The sequence below is a fragment of the Myotis myotis genome, unplaced genomic scaffold, assembly GCF_014108235.1.
Source record: "Myotis myotis isolate mMyoMyo1 unplaced genomic scaffold, mMyoMyo1.p scaffold_m19_p_15, whole genome shotgun sequence".
NCBI classification, from domain to species: Eukaryota; Metazoa; Chordata; class Mammalia; order Chiroptera; family Vespertilionidae; genus Myotis; species Myotis myotis.
The window spans coordinates 52,955,297-52,963,436 of NW_023416319.1; the positions used below are offsets into that span (position 1 = coordinate 52,955,297).

General features: G+C 38.4%; 1 non-coding gene across 1 annotated transcript; it reads left to right on the top strand.

Moving 5' to 3' along the window:
• Window positions 1-4,004: 4,004 nt before the first annotated feature.
• On the top strand, window positions 4,005-4,111 carry LOC118670401. The gene has a single exon (XR_004972302.1). It is a non-coding gene; the product is annotated as a U6 spliceosomal RNA (small nuclear RNA).
• Window positions 4,112-8,140: the final 4,029 nt, after the last annotated feature.

The following is an 8,140-nucleotide window of genomic DNA, read 5'->3' on the forward strand; positions in this document are numbered from 1 at the left end:
GGGAGAGAGAGAGATCAAAACATCAGTGATGAGAGAATCATTGATCGGCTGCCTCCTGCTCGCCCCCCACTGGGGATCGTGCCCGCAACCCAGGCATGTGCCCTTGACTGGAATCGAACCCCGGGACACTTCAGTCTGATGCTTTATCTACTGAGCAAAACCACCTAGGGCTTCAGTTGAGTTTTGACAGCTTTTTTTCTAAATATAGGTCAGATATGTGATTTGCAAAATTTTCTTCCAGCTTGTAGTTTATCTTAACAGTATTGCACAGCAAAAGTTTTAATTTTGATGAAGTTTGTCAACTTTTTATTTTATGGATTTTGCCTTTGGTGTTACCTAAGAACTCTTTGCATAACGCTAGATCTTGAAAATTTTCATCTGTATTTTCTCCTAAAGATTTTACACTTTGACATTTTACATACAGGTATAAGATTTATTTTTAGTGTTTTTTGTTTTTTTTATGAGGTGTGAGGTTTAGGATCAAGGATCTCTTCCTCCAAATGGCTATACAATTTTTCCAGCACTCTTTGTTGACACAACTACTTTGTTCCAGTGTTAAAAATTAGCTTTGTTCCAGTGTTAGAAATTAGATGGCCATTTTTGTGTGTGTCTAGATCTGGATTCTGTTCCATTGATTTATATGTGTATCCTTTCATCAATACTGCACTGTATTCATTGTAACTCTTTTTTTTTTTTAAATATATTTTATTGATTTTTTACAGAGAGGAAGGGAGAGAGATAGAGAGTCAGAAACATCGATGAGAGAGAAACATCAATCAGCCGCCTCCTGCACATCCCCCACTGGGGATGTGCCCGCAACCCAGGTACATGCCCTTGACCGGAATCGAACCTGGGACCCTTCAGCCCGCAGGCCGACGCTCTATCCACTGAGCCAAACCGGTTTCGGCATTGTAACTCTTTTAAAAATATATATATTTTATTGATTTTTTACAGAGAGGAAGGGAGAGGGATAGACAGTTAGAAACATAGATCAGCTGCCTTCTGCACACACTCCCCCCCCCCCCCCCCCCCCCCGCACTGGGGATGTGCCCGCAACGAAGGTACAAGCCCTTGACTGGAATCGAACCTGGGAACTTTCAGTCCGCAGGCCGATGCTCTATCCATTGAGCCAAACCAGTCAGGGCTTCATTGTAACTCTTATGCTGATTCCTAAAATTGGGTAGTATGAGTTCAACTTTATTCACCTTTTTCAAAATTTTTTTGGCTATTCTAACCCCTTTACCTTTCCATAGAAATTTTAGAATACATTTGTCTGTAGTATAGACTCTATACATATAAAAAATATTGGTGAGATTTTTGTATATTGATCTTGTAGTCTATGACTGTGCTTAAGTTATTAGTTCTAGGAACTTTGGGGGTATGTTTCTTAGGATTTTCTATATAGCATATCATGCCATCAGCAAAAGGAATAGTTTTAATTCTTCTGTTTTAATTTGTATGCTTTAAATTTTTTTCTTGCCTTATTTCACTGAATTGGACCTAAAATAAGATGTTGAATTAGAGTGGTGAAGTGGACATCCTTGCCTTGTTCCTGATCTTGGGGAGAAGCATGCACTGTTTCACTAAGTATGGATTGTAGATGCTCTTTATCAAGTTGAGATGGTTCCCCTCTATTTCTAACTTATTGAGAATTTCTATCATGAATGTGTGGTGTTGTATTTCGTTGAATGCTTTTTCTGTGTCAGTTCATATAATTATTATTTAAAGTATTTCCTCGTTAGCCTGTTGATATGTTACATCACATTGATTGATTTGCAAATGTTGAACTAGCCTTGCATATTCCAATCTCTACTTAGTCATGATGTATAATTATTTTTCAATATTATTGGTTCTATTTGCTAACATTTTGAGAAGGATTTACATCTATATGAGGGATACTGACTTCATTAAATGAATTGGGGGAAATGTTCCCTCTTCCATTTTTTGGATGAGATTGTATAAAATTGGTTTTAACTCTTCTGTAAATATTTGCTATAATTTTTTAGGGAACCATCTGTGTCTAGAGATTTTGGGGGGAGTCTTAATTACAAATCAATTTCTAAGTAAGTATAGGGCTGTTCAAATAATCTGTTTCATGTTGGGTGAGCTGTGGTAGTAGGCTTTTGAGGGATTGGTACATTTTATCTCAGTTCTCAAGCTTATGGGGGTAGAGTCTGTATAGTTTTCCCATATTGCCCTTTGTAATTGTTTTGCCCAAACTGGAATCTTTTCAGTCAGTATTTCTTCAGATACTTTCTAGCTCCACATTCTTTCTTCTTCCCTTCTGGGACCCTCATGACATGAAAGGTCGGTCGTTTGTTGCAGTCCCACAGACCCTGAGGCTCTGTTCATTTTCTTGCTGCTATGTTTTCTCTGTCTTTCACACTGGGTAATTTCTATTATTTAACATTTAAGTTTACTGATACATTTCCCCCCCCCCCCCACCCCCATTCTGATTTTGAGCCCATCTAGTGAGCTTTTTATTTTGGTAATTACATTTTTCAGTTCTAGAATTTCTTTTTTTAATTTTAAAGAGCAAAGTTTAATAATACTTAATAAGCAAGATCTTTCACAAGAATTTTAGATATGAATCCTACTTCTAATGTTTCAGTTAACGTCAAAAGTTGTTTCAGATTATGTTTTCCAAGTTAAGAATAATATACCAAATAGGACAATCAGTAAATTTTTACTGGCTAAGAATAATTTCTGTCCAAGGTTTTTTATTAAGTTGTAAATAAGGAAACTAAAAATAATAGGGAAATGTAAAATGTGGCAACACTTTAAGCCTCTACTGATTAAAAGGGGTGTAAAAAAAAAGGAATGTAATCACTTTGAATTCCAATTACAGTAGAACCCTTTATTTTACTGGTTTTGGATATGGGGTCTTTTGAGAAAAAATATTCTACAGCAAAATTTTATTAACTAAACCATATTCTACACATCATGATACTATGTGCCACATAGCCATTTTAGATGATAGGGAGAAAAATGGGGGAAAAGTGTGCAATTCCCAAGAGTAGAGTTACCGGTATCCTGAATGAAAACTGGAAATGTGAGTATATGCTTTATAAATGTAGGCACAGACATTTCTGTAACAGTATAGGAAATTTGAAATCATTATCAGGATTAAAAAGTGTTGCAAAAATATTTCAAAACCAAAATCAAGTTTTGCTTACTCGCTTTTTAAATTAATTATTGTTTATTAACTTAAGAGAAATTCTTTGAAGAATATGAAATTGGTGCCCCTATTTTACCACGTCATTTCGGCTATGCTGTATTATACTGAGAATGGTGGCAATCCTTCCCCCATCTCTACAGCTCTGCCATCTAGTGGCAGTTTTTTAACCTGCAAAAGATACACTTGACTCGGCTCTGGTAACAATAACAGATTTTGATTGTCATATAGTCATCTTGTCAAGTCATTTGCAAATGCATTTGGTACACTCCATACCACTAGTCAAATATTGACTGCTTATTTATCAACAACAAAAAGTCAAAACATGCCCTAACCGGTTTGGCTCAGTGGATAGAGCGTCGGCCTACGGACTGAAAGGTCCCAGGTTTGATTCTGGTCAAAGGCATGTACCTTGGTTGTGGGCACATCCCCAGTAAGAGGTGTGCAGGAGGCAGCTGATCGATGTTTCTCTCTCATCGATGTTTCTAGCTCTCTACCCCTCTCCCTTCCTCTCTGTAGAAAATCAATAAAATATATTTTAAAAAAGTCAAAACATAAAAATAAACCTCTTATGTGTTCCACTAACTACTTTTCAGTGAATTTCTGAATTCCCCATTTACTCCATCTTATCCACTAACGTTATATGGATAGTGATGTACCAAGGAAAAGTAAGAATTGCAAACTTCTATAAGCAGTGGTGAAATATCATCCTCAATTGAAGACGATGATCTGGATCACTATGTGAGGTCTCCACTCCTGTCTCCTTACAAGTTCTTGGATGTGGCCTACCAAAACATCTAGCAGCATGGAAACAAAAAAATGAACTCCTGTGCTCGCTTCGGCAGCACAGATACTAAAATTGGAATGCCACAGAGAAGGTTAGCATGGCCCCTGCACAAGGATGACATGCAAATTTGTGAAGCATTCCATATTAAACAAAAAAACAAAAAACTGATGAATACCTTTCTATCAAGTTGTAAATAAAACAGCAAGTATCATTTTCAATATGCATCTTAATTTTATTTTTTAATATATTTTTATTGATTTCAGAGAGGAAGGGAGAGGGAGAGATAGAAACATCAATAATGAGAGAGAATCATTGATTGGCTGCCTCCTGCACACCCCCCACTGGAATAGAGCTGGCAACCTGGGCCTGTGCCCTGACTGGGAATCAAATGCTGACCTCCTGGTTCCTAGGTTGACGCTCAACCACCAAGCCACACCGGCTAGGCATGTCTTTTAAATCTTTTGGAACTTGCTTTCTAGCCCAAAACTGTCAACTTGAAAAGAATTTGTATCATGCTGTTGTTGGGTGAAGTGTTCTAGAAACATCAGTTAGTTAATTGAAAAATCTTCTATATTTTTACTGATTTTCTATCCATTTGTGCTATGGATTACTTAGGTATTGAAATACATAATTGGAAATTTGCCTGTGTTAATTATAATTTTACTCATTTTTATTTTATGAATGTTGAACCTCTGTTATATTTGCTTTGCTGTTGGATTATCAAATGCCAAGATACAGAAGTCTCTCCCTCGGGGCCAATTTCCCCATCTCTTGCTGGAGGGTAAGTCCCTGGTTGACAGTGCACAGGGTTTGGGGAAGAGGGAATGTGTGTATGGGATGAGAGAAATGTTCCAACTGTCATTAATTTTACTGCTTTCCCTCCCTATCTCCCATTCTATTAGGCATTCCTGAGCCTGCAGCCAAACTGGTTCCTTCTACTCCTTATCTTCATAGGCAAGCAGTATCAATGGTGTCTGCTTCTGATACAATAGCTATCCTCCTTCCATCTTCAAGTTTTTGTTGAGATCTTGTTTGCTTATGGTCTTTTCCCTCTTTATTGCTGTGGTTTTATAAATTAAAATATTATTCTCTAGTATTTTAATTGTGGTCCAGGGGACCAGACATGTTTAACAAAAGCACATTTCCTAGTCTTTTCTCTGCTAGCCATTTTGTTTACCTGACCAAACCATGACATTTCTGTAGCCCTTGCTGATCAGTTCCCACACGCTTCCTATGTGTTAGCTTTTCCCAGTTCTCTCTCTCTCTCTCTCTCTCTCTCTCTCTCTCTCTCTCTCTCTCTCTCTCTCTCTCTCTAGTTCTATCTCTTATACCTGCTTGGTATCACCTGCTCTCAGGTACCAACCCAATGCCAGTTTTACTCTGGCGACCACATTTCTTTGGACTTTCCCTTGCTTTCATTACCTGGGGTTCAGCCTTGCACTCCAGCTGTTATGAACCCTTCTCACCAATAAAAATACGAGGAAGGCTATGGAGCTGCAAAAGTGAACTTCTATGTTTCTGGCTGTCAGTGTGGGGCACTGGGAAGGAAGAATTAAAAAGATTCTAATTTGGAACTGTCACTACAAGTAGTAATCACATAATCACCAGTATCTTGACCTGAAGACATTATACAATCCATAAAGAAAGCAAAGCCCCAGCTGGTTTGGCTCAGTCGATAGAGCATTGGTCTGTGGACTGAAGAGTCTCAGATTTGATTCCAGTTAAGGGCATGTACCTTGGTTGCGGGCACATCCTCAGTAGGGGGTGTGCAGGAGGCAGCTGATTGATGTTTCTCTCTCATCGATGTTTCTAGTTCTCTATCGCTCTCCCTTCCTCTCTGTAAAAAATCAATAAAATATATTAAAAAAAAAGAATTTTAAGAATTGTAAATGCTTAAGTACTCAATAAATAATAAATTGTAACTAGATCCTTTGCTAAAGTAGTGAATTACCAATTGAACATAATGATTACTGAGACTGATACAGTTGTAATTAACTAGTTATTAATAACTGGAAAGGAGCAAATGGAAGGCCAAATATTATGGGCATGCCATTTGTGCAGCTTTGCCAGGAAACTGCAGTTTAACACTCTCCAGGACTGTTCCCCGCAGATCTTGGGGGAAGGAACTGGACAAGGAAGAATAGAGGCATGCCCGGTAAAGTCTGGGTGACACAGGGAAAGTACTTGTCTGTGTGGCCACTGCAAGCACGGGAAGGTTTGAGATAATCTCTTAAACAAAGCATTTTGCTCTCTTGCCTTTTGGTTCATGCACCTGTCTCTTGCATTCCTGACTGCAGGACTCTCATGCTCCTGCATTTGCCCACATGGTCCATGGCCAGGCCACGTGATCCCCACACACAATGGACAAATGGACTGCAACTAGCTTAATGCTAAACTGCAATGGAAACTCTGGCTTTGCTTCTAGCTCTGCTGAATCCCCAACTGCACCTCTTCCAGGACTGGATTAAGGGAAATGGGACTTTGAATCCCAGGGATGTAATTCCATGCAAATAAAGCTTTCTACCACATCTCATCTTCCTGTGGGGGCTTCCAAAAATGCTTATTCCAGTGGCACCCCAAGAACCCCATTCCCACTAGCAATGGAGAGAACCCATCCACTCATTTCTCTGATAACAAAACTACCCAAAGGTCCTGTTCAAAATAAACAAGAACTAGGGCAGCCCTTGAACTCTGAAAAGGAATGAGTTTTCAGCAATTCTAATAAAAAATCAACCAGAGCCCTGGCCGATTTGGCTCAGTGGATAGAGTGTCGGCCTGTGAACTGAAGGGTCCGGGTTTGATTCCGGTCAAGGGCACATATCTGTGTTGCGGGCTCGATCCCCTGTAGGGGACGTGCAGGAGGCAATCAATGATTCTCTCTCATCATTGATGTTTCTATCTCTCTATCCCTCTTCCTTCCTCTCTGAAATCAATAAAAATATATTAAAAAAAAAATCAACCAGAAGTTTTTCCCCTCACAATCCATGGCGTCTTAAGATCTGATGAAATGTGACATATCCCATTGTTGTTGTTTTTTTATGCATGTGTTTCTTTTTCTAACATTCTGGTTTCTCTAAACTTCCTTCTCATAATTAGTGACATGCTCTCCAAGGACTAATCACATTTCAATTGTATTAAGAAAGGTAATGCTTAAAAGAGACAGTAAAAACATAGTTAAAAACATTGGTAATTTATGTGTAAGAGGCTATTTTATACCCACTTAAGACTTTGGGTATAAAAGCTTAGTCATTACCCTAATCATTCCACATGGACTGCTATGGGTTGGAGTCAAATATTCTGGGCTGTCTCTTTAAGTAGGGTAAATATCTTAATCTGTCAACCTCCTTTATCCTTAATAGAGATTAGCTATGTTTCCCCTAAATTAATGTATACCTCCCCTGCTATCTATATCCAATTAACTGTTAGGTTGCCTTTGGCTGGATAGATCAGTAATAAGCTCACCTCTCAGGCTAGTAAATAAAGCATGCATATTTTCCCTGATATTTTTCACATATGAATACTAATTACTGGAGAAAAACAGATCTGGATCATTGGGCAGCCTCCAGAACACTGCTAGAGGACTCATTAACCACCATTTAGAAATTCAGGGCTGCAACGAAGAGCTCATTGTATAGTAAATTCCAATTTAGTTTTATATATACAATCATTGACTGCCTCCTACACACCCCACACTGGGGATCAAGCCTGCAACCAGGGCATGTGCCCTGACCAGGAATGAAACTGTGACCACCTGATTCATAGGTTGACACTCAACCATTGAGCTACACCGGCTAGACCTGAATATGGTTTAAAAAATTTTATATAGCTACTTTCATATGGAATACTTTTAGCCAAATATAAAAATAATTTATAAATATGAGATGTCTATAGTGAGGTCTAAAGAGGCCAGAGATGCTGCAAAAACAAATGACTTTTTTAAGTAAATCAAATATTAAAAGAAGAGATAAGCCCAGAGATAAATATCAGAAACTCTCTCCTGATTCTTTTGTCTTACTTGGTATACAGTGGTTCTCAACCTTCTGGCCCTTTAAATACAGTTTCTCATGTTGTGACCCAACCATAAAATTATTTTCATTGCTACTTCATAACTGTAATGTTGCTGTTATGAATCATAATGTAAATATCTGATATGCAGGATGGTCTTAGGCGACCCCTGT